Source organism: Chiloscyllium plagiosum, chromosome 24 (genome assembly GCF_004010195.1).
Source record: "Chiloscyllium plagiosum isolate BGI_BamShark_2017 chromosome 24, ASM401019v2, whole genome shotgun sequence".
NCBI classification, from domain to species: domain Eukaryota; kingdom Metazoa; phylum Chordata; class Chondrichthyes; order Orectolobiformes; family Hemiscylliidae; genus Chiloscyllium; species Chiloscyllium plagiosum.
The window spans coordinates 1,044,956-1,061,818 of NC_057733.1; the positions used below are offsets into that span (position 1 = coordinate 1,044,956).

Sequence of the window (16,863 nt, forward strand, 5' to 3'; positions counted from 1 at the left end):
AGCCGATGGAAGCTGGGTTCGGTTTGCAGTCTGGCCGTGAGGGAGAGCTCTATTGCCAAGATAGTGCTTATGGATCATCTGTTTTAGACACTGACACGGAAGAGGGCCACACGCCTTCCTCCAACAATATCATCTACTACAATGAAGAACTGCTGCATAAGGTGAGTACCCTTCACATTAGTGGCAAGAGGAATAATTTACGTTAATATAGCGCCTTTAACAAAGTAAAACATGCTCCCACCATATTAGCAAGTTTTGTAGTTGTGGAATGGGCAAACGTGGAAAGGCAGAGATTGTATAGCATATCCTTTTGGGACACAGCACAATAACTTTCAAACACCAACTTTCACCGACTGATAGGTGATTTTAAAAAAGCGAATTTTAAACAGAAAAAAATTAGGAGAGGTAGGTTGAGAATGATTACTGACCAAGAATACATCAGAAGGGATGGCTGAGATATTAAAAGAATATTTCATGTCAGTCTGAATTGAAGGAAATTCTGCCAACATTACAGTAAAGATTGAGCTGGTAGAGAAATAGATAGGATAATAAATATATTGAGGTTTTAATTAAATTTAAAATGTCAGCTGGTGTAGGGCAGGATGTTTCTTTTTAGATTGTTCATGGTCAGAAGACAGAATTAACATGGGGCTCAAGCCGCAATTTTCAATCCTTCCTGAACATGGGAGTTTTGTCAGAAGACTGGATGGTCACAAAGTTTACACCACTCTGCAAAAAAAAGAGGGACAGGGATAAGCCCAACAACTAAAAGCCAGTTATGAACATCAATGGTAGGAGAACTATCAGAAAAAATCTGGTACCTAATGAATAGCCACTTAAAAAAAACACTAATAAGTAATGAATGAATTTGGATAAATTAGCTTTCACATCCTGGATTTATTATATGAAGTAACTGAGAAGATTGATAAGGGTACGTTAGCTGATACTTTCAAACCATGTTTGATAAAGTGACACGTAATTCACATGTTAGTAAAATTTAAACCGATCAGATTAAAATGGATGAAATTGATTAAGAAACAGAAAAACAAAAATTGTGATTAGAGGAACTGGAGGAAATAATACAAATAGCTTCCCCTAGGGTTCATAAGGAATCATTGTGCTTTTCGGTAAATATCAATAACATGAACCCTATGTAAACAAATGACAAAAAATGCAAAAACTGAGAAATGTGACATTGCTCATTTGGAAGAAGGAATGTGGGGATACAATTCTGATTGGGATGCAAGAAAAGAAATAACTCCAAGTGTGCAAATAAATGTAACAGGACAAGGTGAAAAGACAGAAAAAATGTTAAACAATACTAACAGTAAAGGAGCTTCCAGGTGATAGCAATCATAACATAAAACTTTTGATAAGCTACCACACTAAAAGTTACCACAGAAAATAAAAGTTCATGGTGTTGGGGTAACACATTAGCATGGGTATAGGATTAGTTAGGAAGCAGAATATGGTTAGATGGGTCTTTTTTTATGAGTTGGCAAGCTGTAAGTAATAGAGTGCCTCAGGGCTCAGCATCGGGACCTGAACTGTTCCCAAGCTATGTCAATCACTTGGAGGAAGGGAAGTTAAATTTGACAGTGACAAGTTGGTCCAGTGAAGATAGACCATAGGCAGGTTCAATGAATGAGCAAAAAAATTAGCTAATGGAGAATATTGTGGGAAATTGTGGACCTGTCTATTTTGACAGAAATAGAAAAACAGTGTACAATTTAAATGGAGAGTGATTATAGAACTCAATGGTACAGTGTGATTTGGGTGTCCTGGTAAGTTAAGGACAAAGTTAGTAAGCAGTTGCAGCAAGCAATTAGAAAGGTAAATGATATGTTGGTGATTCTTCCAAAAGGAGTGGAGTATAAAAGTAGGCAGATTTTACTGCAGTTGAGTCGGGCCTTGGTTAGATCATAGCTCTTCAGAGAAGGTTGGCTCATTCATTCTTAATCTTATGCCAAAAGGTTAGATCATTCATCACACATTGGAGTTTAGATGAATGAGAAGTGATCTTATTGGGACATAAATGATGAGAGGGGATACATGGAGAGTATTTCCCTTTGTGGGGAAATTAGAACTCGGGGTCACAGTTTAAAAACAATATGTTACCCTTTTAAGGCAGTTCTCTCTCTCTCTCCCTCTCTCTCTCTCTCGCTCTCTTTGTCTCACTCTGTCTCACTCTCTCTCTCTTTCTCTCTCGTGCGTTCTCTCTCTTGCTCTCTCTTTCTCGCTCTCTCTTTCTCGGTCTGTCTTTCTCTCTCTCTCTCTTTTGTTCTCTCTCTCTCTCTCTCTCAGAGTGCCTTAGGCATGATAGCAGACAGGAAAGTAGAGTTGAGACCATAATTGGTTAGGTCAAAATCTTACTTAAAGTATAGCAGATTTGAAGAGCTGAATGGCCTACTCCTGACCCAAAATCCTATGTTCCTCTGTTCCTTTTGTATACATATCACCATATAAATGCTATCATATACACATCATCATATTACACCCTCATCCATATATTTCTCAGTCCAACAATAATAGCATAATTTTTTATGCACTTAGATTGTCATCATCATTGTTGAAACTGATGATATGCCAATGAGTGGAAGTGACTGTGTTTTTGAGAACTGGGGGAACATGGATAGGGTGAATAGTCAAGGTCTTTTTCTTATGCAGGAGGAGTCCAAAACCAGAGGGCAGAGTTTTAAGGGGAAATTCAGGTCCCAATAAGATCACCTCTCATTCATCTAAACTCCAATGTGAATCGGATGAATGATCTAACCTTTTGGCATAAGATAAACCCTTCTTAAGAATGAGAGGGGAAAGATTTAAAAAAGATCTGAGGAGAACCTTTTCACTCAAAGGGTGGTAAATATAAGGAATTAGCTGCCAGAGGAAGTGATGAAGATGAGTACAATTACAACAATTAAAAGACATCTGTATGGGTATATGAATAAGAAATGTTTAGAGCGATATGGGCCAAATGCTGGCAAATGGGACTAGATCAGATTGGGATGTCTGGTCAGCGCTGACAAGTTGAACTAATGAATCTGTTTCCATGCATATGACTCCATGATTCTATTTATATGAAACATTGATGAGATCACTGGACTAAAGGTTGAGGCTGAGAAGCTGAGAGCACCACTGGGGTCAGATGGATAAAATGTAGTTGGTGTTGAAGGATCTGGGAGACACTGGGTCTACAATGAAATGGACAGTTGCAGCTTGGCAATGTGCCCAATTATCTTTAGAAATGTATCAAAGGCCCTTTATTGTTGCATGGTAAACCTCCTGGAACCCTTTTCCTAATAGCACTATGTGTGCCTCCATGTCACATGGACTATAGCAATTCAAAAAGACAGCACACCACCACCTTTCAAGGGCAATAGGAATATGAACTAAATGCTGCTCCAGCTTGCAACACCCAGCTCCCACAAATGAGTTTTCAAATGATGCATGAAAGGGCATAGCTCGCTCTCTCTCTCTCTCTCAAACTATTTGGCAGCATTCTGGGATTGTCAGCACTTAATAAATTATCTGCTGCTGTAGTATTAAAACTATTTGAGATTATAGGTCTTCTGCTGCAAATGCTGGTAAATGGGACTAGATCAGTTTAGGAAACCTGGTTGGCCTGGATGAGTTGGACTGAGGGGTTTGTTCCTGTAATGCAATAACTCTATGACTCTATATATACTCCAGAAGAAAGTCTTGAAGCTACCAGTGATTAAGGAATTGGAAGAACACGAAGAATGAAAACCTTGAATTTGACAGCATTGGAGCTTGAGATCAGGGAGGGTTGATATTACAGGATTTGAGAGCAAAGTGATGCAGACACAGATATAGATGTAGTGATTTATTAAATAATACACCTGCTCTTTGTACGTACGTACAGAATGATATTTCTAGTTTCATGGTCTGTTTCATTTCTAGTTTGTGGTACAGTTGTTCTCATCTATCCCACTCTTTATAATTTATATTCTGAAGCTCCTAACTCTTTCAATGCACATCAAACAAGCTAAAAAAATGTTTTACCAGTTCAGTATATCAATTATGTTACAAATTAACATTGCAGGATTACAAATACAATGGTTTGGAAAGAATGGTATGGATGTCGTGCTATGGAGAGAGTGATTTGACCCAGAAAAATGTTGTGCTGCAGAGAGAATGATATATACCCAGAGGAATGCAATGTTGTGGAACAGTGTTACAGACCCAGATAAATGCAGTGCTGAGGAGAGAGTGATATAGACTCAGGTATAGACAGGATAGATTGAGTGAATCCTTAGAAGAGTATAAAGGAAGTAGGAATATACTTAAGAGGGAAATCAGGAGGGCAAAAATGGGACATGAGATAACTTTGGCAAATTGAATTAAGGAGAATCCAAAGGGTTTTTACAAATATATTAAGGACGAAAGGGTAACTTGGAAGAGAATAGGGCCCCTCAAGGATTAGCAAGGCGGCCTTTGTGTGGAGCCACAGAAAATGGGGGAGATACAAAATGAATATTTTGCATCAGTATTTACTATGGAAAAGGTTATGGAAGATATAGACTGTAGGGAAATAGATGGTGACATCTTGCAAAATGTCCAGGTTACAGAGGAGGAAGTGCTGGATGTCTTGAAACAGTTAACGGTGGATAAATCCCCAGAAACTGATCAGGTGCACCCAAGAACTCTGTGGGAAGCTAGAGAAGTGATTGCTGGGCCTCTTGCTGAGATATTTGTATCATCGATAGTCACAGGTGAGGTGCCGAAAGACTGGAGGTTGGCAAACGTGGTGCCACTGTTTAAGAAGGGCGGTAAAGACAAGCCAGGGAATTATAGACCGGTGAGCCTGACCTCAGTGGTGGGCAAGTTATTGGAGGGAATCCTGAGGGACAGGATGTAATGTATTTGGAAAGGCAAGGACTGATTCGGGATAGTCAACTTGGCTTTGTGTGTGGGAAATCATGTCTCACAAACTTGATTTCATTTACATAAATGATTTGGATGCGAGCATAAGAGGTACACTTAGTAAGTTTGCAGATGACACCAAAATTGGAGGTGTAGTGGACAGCGAAGAGGGTTAAAACAGGATCTTGACCAGAAGGGACAATGGACAATTTAGATAAATGCGAGGTGCTGTATTTTGGGAAAGCAAATCTTAGTAGGACTTATACACTTAATGGTAAGGTCTTAGGGAGTGTTGCTGAACAAAGAGACCTTGGAGTGCAGGTTCATAGCTTAAAAGTGGAGTCGCAGGTAGAAAGGATAGTGAAGAAGGAGTTTGGTATGCTTTTCTTTATTGGTCAGAGTATTGAGTACAGGAGTTGGGAGGTCATGTTGCGGCTGTACAGGACATTGGTTAGGCCACTGTTGGAATATTGCGTGCAATTCTGATCTCCTTCTTATCGGAAAGATGTTGTGAAACTTGAAAGGGTTCAGAAAAGTTCTACAAGGATGTTGCCAGGGTTGGAGGATTTGAGTTATAAGGAGAGGCTGAACAGGGTGGGGCTGTTTTCCCTGGAGTGTCGGAGGCTGAGGGGTGACCTTATAGAGGTTTACAAAATTATGAGGGGCATGGATAGGATAAATAAACAAAGTATTTTCCCTATGATTGAGGAGTCCAGAACTAGAGGGCATAGGTTTAGGGTGAGAGGCGAAAGATATAAAAGAGACCTAAGGGGCAACTTTTTTACGCAGAGAGTGGTGGGTGTATGGAATGAGCTGCCAGAGGAAGTGGTGGAGGCTGGTACAATTGCAACATTTAAAAGACATTTGTATGGGTATTTGAATAGGAAGGGTTTGGAGTGATATGGATCGGGTGATGGCAGGTGGGACTAGATTGGGTTGGGATATCTGGTCGGCATGGACTCTTGGACCGAAGGGTCTGTTTCCATGCTGTACATCTCTATGACTCTATAAATGCAGTGCTGAGGAGAGAGTGAAATAGACCCAGGTAAATGCAGTGAAATGAACATGATGATTTGAGCAGAGTGATGTAGACACAGATATAAATGTGGTGATTTGTTAAATAATGCAGCTGCTCTTTGTAGTAGTATACACAGAACAATATTTCTGGTTTCATGGTCTGAATTTGTGGTACAGTTGTTCTCATCTATCCCACTCTTTATAATTTGTGTTGGAGGAAAATTCTATTTTCTGGACCGTATTGTATAATTTTGGAAATCAAGAGTAACAGCTTGGTAGCATACAGGGACTGCTAAACTGGTTTCAATGTAATTAATTCAAGAGGATTCACAGCAAAGCAAAACAAGATACCCAATAACATTCCATTAGGAAGTGAATAGATCACACTGTGGTAGACAATGCAACTTTTAAGTTAAGCTGATGAAATGACCTCTCTGGGAACAGCTTTCTTCCCTTCAATCTGGAGTGGAAACTGAGAATCTGAGCAAATTCTTTGAAGAATATGGAAGCCTCTTTGTTCCAAACCTAAACAAGGCCTGTGTCTCATTGAAGTGAGCCTCATGTGCTGTTACTTTGCATTCTTGGTTCATTTTCTGGTGGTGAAAATGTGTTGCTGGAAAAGCGCAGCAGGTCAGGCAGCATCCAAGGAACAGGAGAATCAACGTTTCGGGCATAAGCCCTTCTTCAGGACCACCTCCTCTTACTGCCCCCTTGACCCCTCCTCCTACTGCCCCCTTGACCTCACTATCAAACCAGCAGACAAGGGAGGCGCGGTAGTAGTTTGGCGCACCGACCTTTACACCGCTGAGGCTAAACGCCAGCTCGCGGACATCTCCTCCTACTGCCCCCTTGACCATAACCCCACCTCCCACCACCAAACCATCATCTCCCAGACCGTCCACCTTTCTCCTCATTTTCTGGTGGGTTGTGGTTTGAGAAAGAAACAGATTAATGTGATGCATACTAACAGGCGGCATCGTAGCTCAGTGGTTAGCACTGCTGCCTCACAGTGCCAGGGACACACGTTCAAGAGCAACCCACCCAGACCCATTCCCCTATGTTTACCCCTACACCTAACACTAGGGGCAATTTAGCATTGCAATTCACTTAATCTGCACATTTTTGGACTGTGGGAGGAAACCGGAGAAAACGCACGCAGGTACGGGGAGAATGTGCATACTCCACACAGACAGTTGGATTGGCCATGCTAAATTGCCCTGTAGTGTCCAGGGATGTGCAGGCTATGTGGATTACAGAGATGAGCTAAGGTCGGGGTGGAATGCTGTTCAGATGTTGGTGCAGACTTGATGGACCAAATTGCCTCTTTCTGCACTGTAGTTATTCTCTGATTCTGTAAGCCGCATTCACTCCAGTTTAACTGCTTGCATCATTGGGCAGACTGGGTGGTTGTGCTTTGCTGTGTATGGTACGTAGTGATGAGATGCTGCATGTATAAGTGTGGGCCACAAGGAAAGATGAGTAACTTTATTCTTCAGGAATTATTAACCAACTAAACATGTGACAGATCCTGTTAGGCATGGCGATTGCAATGACTACCTCACCATAATAATGAAACAGTGTGTTTTATCTTTTAACATCCGAAACCCAAAGAAAATAAATCATACAAGAACTTGTGGGTGTTCAGCTGTTGGTTTTAAACGAGTGAAAAGCTTGTATGAACCCACGAATATTGGAGCGATTCCTGTTGAAGTGAATGTGAAAGAAATTTGGTGGGGCATATAATGGATGATCACTCCTTTGCTGCACCATTGTGAAAGGTGAAAGTTCCAGCTATTCTGTACATTACAGAAAAGGTCAGGGTAAATGTGATATGGAGCTAAGGTAGATATCAGCTATGATCTAATTGACTGATAGAACAGGCTAGAGTGGCTGAATGACCTCCTCCTGTCCCTGAAATAAGAAGCACTGGAACTTTTCACTTTCTGTGAATGGTGAAGCGAGTTAAATATATGCAACTATGACGATGCCTAGCCTCAATATCCTTTCCTTTAGAACAGACTATAAACTGAGGATATTCAACTTAGAATTTTTTAAGATAATGGAAAATCTGGACTCAACCTGGATATGTCATGTAAAGTGGACAGAGATGGTGCAGCGAGCAGACAGGCTTGCAAAATACAAAGGCAAAGATCATAAATTAGATGCTAGAAATGTTATGTTCCGCAGAGAATCATTACTCTATGAATGTGTCATGCTCACTGAAAGCTGAGCTTGGATTCCTGTGTTCAAAGTGTATTGCCAGCAAAAGAAAGACTCACATTTGTACAGTGCTTTTTGTATATTTCAAAGTGCTTTACAACCAATGAAATACTTTTTGAAGTGTCATTACTGTTGCAAATGTAGCAGCCTGTTTGTGTGCAGCAATCGATCACTACCAAATAATCTGGTTTATTTGTGTGATGTTGATTGAGCGACACAGGGTTATCTCCACTGGCCTTCTTCAGAATAGTACTGTAGGATTTTTTACATCCATCTGACTAGGCATGGTTTAACATCTCATCAAAGTGGTTGTTGTCAATGATGTTCAGAAAAAAGATTTTTAAAGCTATTGCAGATCTTTGCATCATCCCTCAAGAGAATGAAAGGGAATTTTACAGAACAGTCCTCAAACTGGCTTCTGTTTTATTTCCTCTCTGGCATTTTGTCTCTCCTGGTGCATTTGGGTGTGGATCATCCCTGTACCATGTCTGGGTGGTGCAGCTATATCAGACCAAAAGGTTCTCTCCTGTTTCTCAATTCATTTGCTTGCCTCTGTCAATATGAACATTTCTCTCTCTAAAGTAGTGAGTTATTGCTTACTGCTAAGACAGACTTGTTCCACATTTTTTCAGCTGAACAATTGTTATCATGTAAGTAACACCACAAGATACTTTACAGGATGATCAAGTTTTGTGCAGGAGAGAGGAAGGGAAGAATTGATTAGATTAAATTACTTACAGTGTGGAAACAGGCCCTTCGGCCCAACAAGTCCACACCGACCCTCCGAAGAGCAACCCATCCAGACCCATTCCCCTACATTTACCCCTTCACCTAACACTACAGGCAATTTAGCATGGCCAATTCATCTGACCTGCACTTCTTTGGACTGTGGGAGGAAACCGGAGCACCTGGAGGAAATCCACGCAGACACGGGGAGAATGTGCAAATTCCACACAGACAGTTGCCCGAGGCGGGAATTGAACCTGGGTCTCTGGTGCTGTGAGGCAGCAGTGCTAGCCACCGTGCCGCCCTCGATTGTAGCAAAAGAAACAGACAAAGATAGGTAGTTTAATCCAGAGTTTTTAATTCTATGATATTTTAGAATCATGGAATCCCTATGGTCATTCAGCCATTGTGTACACACAGGCCCTCTGTAGAGCATCTCATCCAAACCCTCACTTTATTCCTGTAACCCCACATTTACCATGGCTATCCCTGCATATCCCTGGACACAATGGACAGTTTAGCATGGCCAATCGACCTAACCAGCCCATCTTTGGACAGTGGGAGGAAACCAGAGCACCTGAAGGAAACCCACTCAGAAATGGGAAGGACATACATACTCCACACAGATAGTCAACCAAGGCCAGAATCGAACCCAAGTTCCTGGCACTGGGAGTCAGCAGTGCTAACCATTGAGCCCCCTGCCACCTTTTCAGTAGAATCAATATAGAAAAGCTATGCTTTGGTTTGGAGTTGAAATGAGAAATCATCTTCCAATGAGAAATCATTGAGTTGAAGCAGCTGCTGAGAAAGTGAATAATTTCTTGACATGGCCAATTGTTGCACAGAGAATAGTTGAAGCTGAACCATTGCACCTTTAACCAAGGAGAAACTGCATGGATATCTGAAAGAAAGGAAGTCCCAAATCACTGGGGCAGTGGGGTCACAGAGTGAGAGTTCTATGTTGGTCTAGCAAAGAATTTCATTGACTCCTTGCTCAACAGCTTAATCCTAACTTTGCACGGTGGCACAGTGGTTAGCACTGCTGCCTCACAGCGCCAGAGATCCGCGTTCAATTCCGCCCTTAGGTAACTGTCTGTGTGGAGTTTGCACATTCTCCCCACGTGTCTGCATGGGTTTCCTCCGGGTGCTCCAGTTTCCTCCCACAGTCCAAAGATGTGCAGGTCAGGTGAATTGGCCATGCTAATTTGCCCGTAGTGTTAGGTGTATTAGTCGGGAGGTGAATGTAGGGGAATGGGTCTGGATGGGTTGCTCTTCGGAGGGTCGGTGTGGACTTGTTGGGCCGAAGGGCCTGCTTCCACAAAGTAGGGAATCTAATCTAAAGAAAGCCTTCCTAGGAATGTTGTGGAAGTGAAAGGTTTTAGTCTGTTGCAATTCTATGCCATATAAAGAATTGTGAATTCTGTATAATGCCAGTAAAGAGAAAGGTCTTCTACCGGAATTCTGTCAGCTGGTTGAGAAGAAGTTTGGCTTGATTGGAAGATGATGCAATTTTTACTTGCAATTTATGACAAGCTGGTTGATGTTTTGAAGTGATTGGATGGGGTTATTCCGTTGGAATTCTATGAGGATGGTTGAGGCTGATCCAAGAGAACTCTGGAAAGCAGGTTGATCTCATAAAATGAATGAGAAATCAAAGCAGAGCAATGCAAGATACCCAGTCATAGTTCCATTAGGAAGTGAGTGCATCACAGGGTGGCAAACAAGGCAGTTTCTGAGCATAAACTGATGGAAGTAATTCCTCAGGGAACAGTTCACCTTCATTTCCCTCAATATGGAGTGGTAACCGAGGCTCTGAGAAAACTCTTTGAAGGATAATTCCTTGTTCTAAAGCTAAGCAAGCATCTGATTAAATGAATAAAACAACTACTTGCAGTCATAGAAGATATTTAACATAGGAAAACATGCTTAGAGACTTATGGGTGTCACCAAGACACAATTTAACATGGAGATGAAGGAATTATTAAGGTACATGATGTAAACTTGGCCAAAGATATTTTAGACACAGCCTTGAAGGGAGAGAAAGAGGCAGAGAAACAGACAGCTTTGAAGGGAATTCCAGAACTGAAGGCCAAGTCTCAGTGGTACAATGAAGGGAATTGGAGGATATACAAGTTGGAAGGTTGTTAGACTGAAGAATATATATTAGTAAAGTAAAATTGCACAGACTTTCCAATAAGGAACACATGTTCCATGTTTCAACTAGTCTGTGCAAGTTTATGGTGGTCTTGATGATTGCGAGATTTGGAATTGAAGCTCAACTCACAGTAAAAAAGGATGTCAAAGTTACCAATCTTCTGTTTCAACCTGTGATAATGCTGGGGAGGGAGAAATCATCAAGATGAATGAATTGTTGTCTAGATAAAAATATTGGTGATGAAGACCAAAGACAACAACTCTTCCCAATTTATAGCTGGAGAAAATTTGGAAACTGAGGAATGGATATCAGACAAGCAGTCCAAGTGTCAAGTGGGAATGATGTTGATATAGAACCTGAAAACATCTGAAAACATGTGGAATGTAACATTGAGCTTTCTGGATAATGCCACTGAAGTCAGCAGATAGATGAAAAATAGAAAGCCAAGGATAAATCCTCAAGGGACACCAAAAGAGTAGCGTGGGAGATGGAAAAATATCTCAATTTAATTTACAGACAGAAAAATGCAAATGAAAGTACTTAAATTATTATCCAGAAGCCCATTTTTACAAAATCAGCAACAAGTGTTGACAGGGAATCGAAATGGATATACAAATATTATCATTTTAAAGTTTGGGTTTATTAAGGCAGGAGGGGTCTTCATTTAAATAGCAATATAAAGGAAGAAACTACCTGAATTTCCCAGCGTAGCCTGAAAATTGTTCCTAGCTATGAAGTTCTGACATTTAAGACCGGAATTCATGACATCCATGGCACTTTAAAAATATACTCTGTGTTTCTGTAAGAAGCACTTGCAATATTCAGTGTCAAAACATGAATTTCACAACAGCTGTGAGGTACAGGATGGGCATTGAGAACAGAAAGTGCTCACAGAAACAGTAAACATTTAATAAGTCAGCCAGGTCCCATCAAGAAAACTTCAGACAGCCAACACATTAAGTAATGCATTAACTTTTCTCCTTAGAACTGAAGATATTACAAGGGAACTCCTTCAAAGTAGAAAGAACAAGGATAAATGGAGCATACAACTACAACCCTACATGTAGATAATGAGTGAACTACAGAGTGTTAAATCCTAAAGGACTGAGTTTACCTGCATAAGTCAATAGGAGATAAACTATAGACTTCTAGGGAAGCTCAAAATGTTAAAATTGTAGGGTGTCGCAGGGGTCGGTAAATTGCATTATAAACAATCAGTGAGGGAAATATTTGGGCCCCTGAGGTCTCAGTTTGTGGGAAAGCCAACATGTGGGAGGAGCTGAGCAGGCACTTCCATTGTGAAAATAACCAATATTTAACACTAATTCCAACTTACTAAATGAAAAGCACTGATTTATTCATAAAATAATGAAGGGGCTAGTTTTCTCAGGATGGGCAGAGGCTATGTCTGCACAGGAAAGGCACATCAGAAATGTTTCTATCCCCTGTTTTTAATGAACAGAAAGACAGAAGCAAGTTGTGTACAAAATGTACTGTTATGAGCTACATAATCAATAATTGATTCCTTAGTGCCATCAATAACATACCAAAAATCATTACTGCTTTTTATTAATCTCACCTACTTCATTATGTCCACAAAGTAAATATTTAGACTGTAATTTCATTCTTACATGAAATTCCGATGCTATTTGGCAGGAGAGTGAAATGACAATGTTTACATCGGCAGTTTCCATTGTATTAAACATACAAAGGAATTTACAATATGTCTTAAATTAAGAACATGTAGACTGAATTATGTCTATAAATTATCTCCCTCTGCTTGTAGGGGCCCTTTTGTGGCACAGTGGTAATGTCCCAACTCCACCGACCAAGAAACGATGGGTGGCAAGGTGGCACAGTGGTTAGCACTGCTGCCTCACAGCGCCGGAGACCCGGGTTCAATTCCCGCCTCAGGCGACTGACTGTGTGGAGTTTGCACATTCTCCCCGTGTCTGCGTGGGTTTCCTCCGGGTGCTCCGGTTTCCTCCCACAGTCCAAAGATGTGCAGGTCAGGTGAATTAGCCATGCTAAATTGCCCGTAGTGTTAGGTAAAGGGGTAAATGTAGGGGAATGAGTGGGTTGCGCTTTGGCAGGTCGGTGTGGACTTGTTGGGCAGAAGGGCCTGTTTCCACACTGTAAGTAATCTAATCAAGTCCCATTTGCTCTGGTGGTGTGTAATCATGTCTCTAAACAGCTTGATTAGAAAAATAGGCTAGATAAAAACAATCTCCCTCTCTTTTAGTCATAATGCTCCATAATACTATACATTTTCAGCTCAATACATCACAACTGATTAGCATTTCATTAACCTCAATTCAATGGAGTTTCTTTTGCGTTTGGATTAGTTTCTCAGATGCATTACCAGAGCTCTCCAATTGTGGACATGAAATACTTGTTGCACTTCATCTACAGCTCAGCTGTGTGCAATATCATACACTTATTGACCCTTATGTCTGGCTGAAGCAGCCATCAATTGGTCCAGGCAGCATGCTGTTGGGGAGACTGTCATATTTCCTGACTGCCTTCCTTTGGGTGCGTGCAGTGTTCACCAATACTCCCCATGCCTTTAGATGGAAAGGTGGTACTGCAGATGGTGGAAATACCTTATTTTCCATGCCAGCTTTGATTTAGTCCCTCAACCTGACCCACTACCTTGCCCTCACTTTTGGGGGATTTGCACTTTCCCTGACGTGCTTGTCTTGCAAATTGTAATTGATTCAGAAACATATGTGATTTAGTGATGGAGGATAAAGGAGAAAAGTAACACAAATAATTCGGTGGTGGGGAAAAAAACATTTAATGGATGTAATTTTTAAAAACCTAATATTCCAGTGAAGGTATTAAGGAAACATTTGATTCTAACCTTGATGAAGTCCTCACTGTCTCCCAAAAAAAACAAAAGGTGTGAACTTTTAGGTTGGCTGCGGCTGCTTTGTCTGAGGAGAACCATTCGGGATGGGGTGGGTAAAGTCAATGCAAATGGTGTCCCCCTGCTCATCGTGGCCTCAGTGCAACCAACACTGTCTTCTGCTGGAAAGACACAAACAAACTACACAGAGGTATCCTAAATCAAACCACTGGCACTTTCTGAATTCTGTCATTCTTCAAGTGAGAGATCCATGTGATGACGGTGTCACTCAATCCATGCAGGGCACAGCAATCTAATGGATAGATCACTGAGTTTTTCAATCAGTAGCGATCATTTATTTCAGACTTTAAGACATCATAAGAATCAAATGTCTCAAAGAAAGAAAATCAATTCCTCAACCCCAAATCAGCCTGATAATCAATTTGTAAAGTCTACACATAACCTAACTCAATTCTAGAATAGTGACACCAAATAAAGGCAGATACACTAGACTCCTGTGTCCAAGCCATTGGGTTTTAGCTTTGTCATCACCCAGACTGTTTTAACTGCAATTTGCAACTTGCTTGAACAAACACAGCCAAACAGAACACTCAAGGTCACAGTCAAGAAGGCAGCATTCCAACAACGCAAGGCTGATCTTCAAAGACAAACCAGAAGAAAAAGGACATGGGAGCAAAATAAATCCTGAGAGATCTAACGGTTTGCTGACATCCTGTCCCATGTGCCCAAAGATTTGTGGGTCAAGAATTAAACTGTTAATTCATATGAAGATCCAAAGCAGAAAATCAAACTAACAAGCAGTGGATGTAATATATCTGTAGTTAGATTTTCAGAAGACATTTGAAAAGGTACCATGCATTTGTCTGCTATGTAAGATAAGACCCTATAATGTTGCGGGTAGTCTATTGGCGTGGATAGAGGATTAACTAACTATAGATGACAAGGAATTCGGATAATGGAGGCATTCTCAGGACAGCAACCTATAAATAGTTGAAAATCATACAACAGCAGGTTATAGTCCAACAGGTTTATTTGGAAGCACTAGCTTTCAGACCACTGCTCCTTCATCAGGTGGTTGTATCAGATGGTTCATCAGGTGAAGGAGCAGTGTTCAGAAAGCTAGTGCTTCCAATTAAACCAGTTGGACTATAACCTGGTGTTGTGTGATTTTCAACTTTGTACACCCCAGTCCAACATTGGCACCTCCAAATCATAACTATAAATAGTTAAGTACCACAGGAATCTGTGCTGAGACAACAATTACTTGCAATATATATTAATAACATGAATAAGAAAAGTGAATGTAAAATAGTCAAGTTGGCAGTTGACACAAAAATAGGTGAGAAAGCGATTCATGAATGTGACACAAAGAGTGTGCAGGGATATCTGGACAGGTTAAGCAAGTGTACACAAACTAGTAAGATGGAATATAATGTGGGGAAATATTAGCTTATGCACTTGAGGTGGCACAGTGACACAGCGGTTAGCATTACTGCATCACAGCTCCAGAGACCCTGGGTTCAATTCCTGCCTCAGGCGACTATCTGTGTGGAGTTTGCACATTCGCCCTGTGTCTGCATGGGCTTCCTCTGGGTGCTCCGGTTTCCTCCCACAGACAAAAGATGTGCAGGTCAGGTGAATTGGCCATGCTAAATTGCTCGTAGTGTTGGTGTAGGGGAATGGGTCTGGGTGGACTTGTTGGGCTGAAGGGCCTGTTTCCACACTGTACATAATCTAATCTAAGCAAAATAGAGGAGCTGAATATAATTTAAATGGAGAAAGATAAAGCACAGAAAGATTTTATTTATTCATTTGTGGGACATGGGTGTCACTGGCTGGCCAGCATTTATTGCCTGTCCCAAGTTACCCTTGAGAAGGTGGTGGTGAGCTGCCTCTTGAATCACTGCTGTCTATGTGCTGGAGGTAGACCCACAATGCCATTAGGGAGGGAATTTCAAGATTTTACTCCAGCAATACTGAAGGAACTGCAACATATTTCCAAGTCTGGATGGTGAGTTGCAGTTGATGGTGTTCCCATGTATCTGCTGCCCCTGTCCTTCCAGTGGTAGCAGTAATGAGTTTGGAAGGTGCTGTCTGAGGAGCCTTGGTGAATTACTGCAGTTCAACTTGTAGATGGTACACACTGCTGCTTCTGAGCAAATGTTTGTGAATGTGGTGCCAACCTAGTGGTTGCTTTAACCTGGTTGGTGTTGAGTTTCTTTAACGTTGTTAGAACTCCATGCATCCAGGCAAGTGGCAAGTATTCTATCACGTTCCTCACTTGTGCCTGGAAGAAGGTGGACAAGCTGTGGGGAGTCAGTAAGTGAATTATTTGCTGCAGTATTCCCACCCACTGAACTGCTATTGTCACCACTCTATTTACACAGCTAGTCCAGTTGGGTTTTTGATCAATGGTAAACCCAATGATGTTGATAATGCGGGAATTCAGTGATTGTAATGCCATTGAATAAGATGATTAGGGGTTTAGATAGGGTTGACCATGAGAACCTTTTTCCACGTATGGAGTCAGCTATTATGAGGGGGCATAGCTTTAAATTAAGGGGGGGTAGATATAGGACAGATGTTAGGGGTAGATTCTTTACTCAGCGAGTCGTGAGTTCATGGAATGCCCTGCCAGTAGCAGTGGTGGACTCTCCCTCTTTATGGGCATTTAAACGGGCATTGGATAGGCATATGGAGGATAGTGGGCTAGTGTAGGTTAGGTGGGCTTGGATCGGCGCAACACCGAGGGCCAAAGGACCTGTACTGCGCTGTATTTTTCTATGTTCTATGTTCTATGAATTTCAAGGGATGAAGTTTACATTGTTCGTTATTGGAGATGGTCATTGCCTGGCATTTGTGTGGCATGAATGTTACTTGCCACTCAGCATTCCGAGTCTGGACATTGTCTTGACCTTGCTGCTTTTGGATATGGACTGCTTCAGTATTTGAGGAGTTGCAAATGGTGCTGAACATTGTGTGATCATGGGCA

The 16,863-nt window shown here is 41.3% G+C and overlaps 1 long non-coding RNA gene across 1 annotated transcript; it reads left to right on the forward strand.

Annotated features, from left to right (window-relative positions):
• Positions 1-74: 74 nt before the first annotated feature.
• Positions 75-7,437, forward strand: LOC122561947. Its single transcript, XR_006315168.1, has 3 exons — positions 75-161; positions 4,542-4,544; positions 7,427-7,437. It is a non-coding gene; the product is annotated as an uncharacterized LOC122561947 (long non-coding RNA).
• The last annotated feature ends 9,426 nt before the right edge of the window (positions 7,438-16,863 follow it).